Source organism: Frankliniella occidentalis, unplaced genomic scaffold (genome assembly GCF_000697945.3).
Source record: "Frankliniella occidentalis isolate FOCC.00 unplaced genomic scaffold, Focc_3.1 Scaffold230, whole genome shotgun sequence".
NCBI classification, from domain to species: Eukaryota; Metazoa; Arthropoda; class Insecta; order Thysanoptera; family Thripidae; genus Frankliniella; species Frankliniella occidentalis.
In genome coordinates this window covers 286642-291201 of record NW_026267356.1, presented here as the reverse complement: position 1 = coordinate 291201, position 4560 = coordinate 286642, and the positions used below count along the sequence as shown (strand labels likewise).

General features: G+C 52.3%; 1 protein-coding gene across 2 annotated transcripts in view; it reads left to right on the top strand.

The window, feature by feature from the left end:
* The window catches only part of LOC113208055 (uncharacterized), a 301854-nt gene that overhangs the window by 128493 nt on the left and 168801 nt on the right, over positions 1 to 4560 (top strand). The window lies entirely within an intron of this gene.

The following is a 4560-nucleotide window of genomic DNA, read 5'->3' as shown; positions in this document are numbered from 1 at the left end:
ACTCATACCGTCTGCCCCTACCCCGACCGCCGCCCCCACCCCCACCACGGGCCGGTGCTGATCGTATCGGCACGTCTTGATGGCTCGGCCGCTTTGGTAATGCACGCCACACCAGCGGCACTCAGTGAAACCCTTTATTAGGCCATTATTATCATTATTTGTTTAGTCGTCGATAGGCAATATAATGGCAGTGATTGCACGGGGGGGTCCAAGTAATCGCACCCACTCGAGAAACGCGGGAGGACACACTTTCATTGTTTCCACGCAGGTCGCACTTATTCACACGACAGACGGTGTCTGTAGGGTCTCCGTCGGTTGCGCTACCTGGTGTTAGCGGAAGGAACCCGGAAGGAGAAGGTGCAGATGCTCCACACTGCTGAGTGTACGCTGCAGGCTCTGGCGCCGCCCCGCGGCGGCGCGGTATAGGAATCGCGTTCTGTTAACGCTCGACTGCTGCCCCGCAAATCCGTTTGAGCATTGCTTTATACCCCAGGCCGTGTTAAAAGTTTTGCGATTTCTCCACGGCGACCTGGAGCCGCCCGCCCGCGCCCTCCTGCTTTCCAATTAGCATTTTGTACCAGAGCGAAACTAACGGGTGCACCGCGCGCGTTTCCGAATTTACCGCCGCACCCGGCGTCGGGGGTGGCAGGGCAGGGCGTAGTTTTACTTTCCGAAGTGATTTCCCTTCCACCGCCGGGCCGCGCGCACCATCCCCCCGATGAGGCGGCCGATACGACGGTTATCAACTGTTTGCACTACATTAAATGAGCGCAACCCTACGACCTCGCGTTAAACACTTTACGAGTGGGGGGAGGGGAGGAGCGACACTGCGTCCTGCACCGCCGCCGCCCCGCGCCGTGCTGCCGCCCGGCTGCAAATTAAATCGTTAATGGAAAGCATTGATATAAAATTATCTCCGTTACGTGCCGATGGCCGCCGATGGTGCCGACGTCGCTGCTGTCAGTAATGGCATAAATACATGTTCCGGTGTTGTTTTAACTGACCGTTTGCGAGGCCGCTGGTCGTGTTTCGGGTACACTGTTGGGAAGCAAAACTGAAGGTAGTTTTGGAATAGATATGGGAATGGTTTTTGGGTACGGTAGTTGCAGCAAAAGCTACGCCAAGGACTATCCAGTTATTAGTTGTGTTTGGCTCTGCCTTGTACTATATTGAGGCTGTCTCTTAGAATCTGCGACGTGAATCAAGTCTGAATCTGAATCTTATCGGCCCCCCAGCGTCGTCTGGTCATGGACGTAGTGGTCGTCTGTAGCGAAGGGAGCAGCATCAGCATCGAAGTACTATAAGGAATGAGGCAGTATAGGGGGAAATGGAACGGAAACCTGAAACCACGATATTATGACTTGAAATATCAAATTAGGTCTGTAGTACCTGATCCATACAGAACCCATTCCTGCCTGTAACGTGGGTTCAGTCAGTGATGGTTTCAATTATGGCTAACCGTTCTTGTGACGCCAACTTTTTTCCGAGTTCGGGAGAAAAGCTTGACAAAAAACCGCAGGTGAACGTGTGGCTCACAACGGCTGAATCGCCTCTCGGACTCATTTGCGCATGAAGAAATGCGGACGCTGGACCCTAATTTGCCAGAGGCGGCAGCGGTTACGCTGCAGGCGTGAGGGGTGGTTCCGTCCCTTCACCGGTGCGGGACGCGCTTCCGCTCCCCTGCGTACATTACTCTCGTTTCAAAACGGTTTATTTCATAATATATTTATTAGTATGAAGAGACCAATAACAGCCTTTATTTTGTGCTGGGTATTAAATGTTGCCGTCCCTCCACCTTGCTGCTGGTCCACCACGCACACTCCATCATCTCGGCACGGTGGCCGTGGCCCCGGCAGCCCCGGCGGCCCCAAGCCCAGCCGGTTGTATTCCCAAAAGACTTGGCCCGGCCAGAGCGCGTGGAGTTGTGCCCGCCTGGCTTTCGAACACAGCGACTGCAGCAGCATTGCGACTCAGTTGGAAAAGTTGGACACCGCGACGGTCGAGAGAACTTACCTGGGACTTGTGGCGTTCCTAGGGTCTTACGTTGGTCTGTCTTAGAGGCTGCCTTATATATTTTTAAAAGATCTCAGAATAGCGTCTTTTGGTATTATGTTTTCAACGCTAGTTATCACTTTGCTTTCTGACAATTAAATTCCTACATTTCAACAAGCACATTCTCCTTTTATTGCTTTTGAACTTGCAGCTCCGGCCCAAGGTCAACTTGTGCCGACTTGCTCCTTGCCCCCCACCTCTCACACTCCCAACCTCTGTGCCAAGCGAAACGCTTCGCTTCGGGGGCGGAAAGAACTGACCCCCTCTTGTTTCCGCTGCGGTGCGCCGCCGCCGAAACCGAACCCTAGGAAACAATATCCGCGGGTGAGGATACGCCCCGGCCGAAAGCACTTATTCTCCCGCCGGGGCCCATTCGGCAGCCGCACACTGGGCGCATTAGCGGAGTAGGTGGCTGGCTGCTGTGAGTCGTTATGAACTAACAGTTTGTTTTTAACTTACCGCCTGTACGCAGAAAGCTAACTATATCTAACCGTATCCCGGCAGTAATTTTTAACTGGCGAGCAATATACCATTAGTACAAATCGTGTGAAAAGAACTGTGACATTGGAACTTTTTGGGAGTGCTTGCCAAAATGTCACTCATATAATAGTGAGTGACGAATGCGTCATGCATTAAAAAGTGTGTGACTTACAATAAATTTTGAACACCTGTCTGACGCGATTTTGCGACCATCGATGTTACACACTCTTTAGTGTGTGACACTTTGGCACGCACTTTAAAATATTAGAATGTCACACACTTTTGTTTGTAGAGTATGACAAAGCGTGGTTGTACTGTTCGAGTGGAGAGTCCCCTTTGGAACATTTTAGGCAGCGTTGCATTGCTCACAAAGAGTTAAGAACGAAAGTCACAAGTGTGGTATTTCAAACGGAGCGTCGTGTTGGCGGTTGTCGTGCAACGCACTTCTTGTGTAACCCAATGGCTGCGGCGGCGCCCCGTCCCCGTGTTCGGTTATTCTTTGCCGCCGCCGCAGACCCACTCTGCCGGCCGCCCAAGTTAGTCTGCGGCGCGGCCAGATCTGCCCAGATCCTCTTCTGCTCTAGGCCCGCCCAATCAATCTAACTTGCCTGCTGCTGCTGCTGCGGCCCACAGACCACATGGGTCGGTCGAGCTTGGCAGGGGCTGGTTCAGTTTGGATGAGTTGCTCGGCTGGCAGCGCCCACCACCGCCCCTGCCTTTGTGTGTGACGCTCGTCGGGAAGGAAGCTCAGCGATGGCCGTCAGTTTTTTCTTCTCTCTCTCTCTCTCTCTCTCTCTCTCTCTCTCTCTCTCTCTCTCTCTCTCTCTCTCTCTCTCTCTCTCTCCTGCGTGGCACTCTTTTCTTCGATCGCTCGGACCAGTGGCGGCGGCGACGACGACGGCGGCGGACCGTCGCTACCAACGTGTCGAAAGTTGTGCAAAATCGTGTTTTTCCGGAGAGCCGGGCTGCCGAGCTGGCCAAACGTCTCCATCGCCATAACCCAACGCCCCAACGCCGCCGCCCGCCCCCGGCTTCCTTTTTCTTTCAAGGTTTTCAATCCGATTTGTCACGCACTGCAGCTCCCCCTTTTCCCTCCTTTATTTCGTTTGGGAATGCCTCCAGGCTGTACCTCCTTCAGCTGTCGCGGGATTTGGGAAATGGCGAGTAATGTATCTCTCACTCTCTTCCCTTTACCGCCGTTCCTCGTTTGCCGTCCTTTTCTCAAACCGTTGTAACGTCTGGTCACTCTCCCATCAGAGGGGGCCGTCCGTATTCTTTGAAAGGAAATGGCAAAATCTTTGCACCATCAGCTCCTCATCAGCGAACAGCCTGAGACGATTGCGAGAAATACAAATAATAAAACAAGGTGGGGGCCAGAGGGATCTGGGGTGAAATTGAAATTTGTTATCTGTAAAGAAATGCTAAAATGAAGGGGATCCTCTAATAACTGCCGAAATACAATTGTTCGCGCGTTTCTGTTTTAGTGTTAGAGCTTTCCAAATCTGCAGTGACCCTCAGAACTTTAGCAACGATCTCTTTAGTTCTAAACCAAGAAAACCCTTACTATCTTATTTCCGCTTTTCTTCGCCCGTGTCTCTGTTTAATGTATGTCCGTTTAAAGGGAGAGAGTGGGCAATGTTATTGTGTAAACTCTCGATTGATTTGCGCAACGCCATTCCATTAATGTGATTTTGCGGCCAATCAGTGCGGTGGGGTTTGGTAAAAATGGAGCGCGCTCTATTACTATGGCAGGTGTGTGTGTGTGTGTGTGTGTGTGTGTGTGTGTGTGTGTGTGTGTGTGTGTGTGTGTGTGTGTGAAGTCGCTCCGTGATTAAATTCCGCCACGCCGCCGCCGGTCAGCCGCGGCGAGGCAAACAGGGGTGATTTTATTTAGTTACAAAAGGGAGGAGATAATTGATTCGGAATTTGATTAGTTGCTATGGGTCCGTGTTTCACTCCGGGACTGTGTCCACACACTCTGCGCTGCCCGCGCTCATTCCGCGGATCGTAATGTGCTGCTCGCCGTCC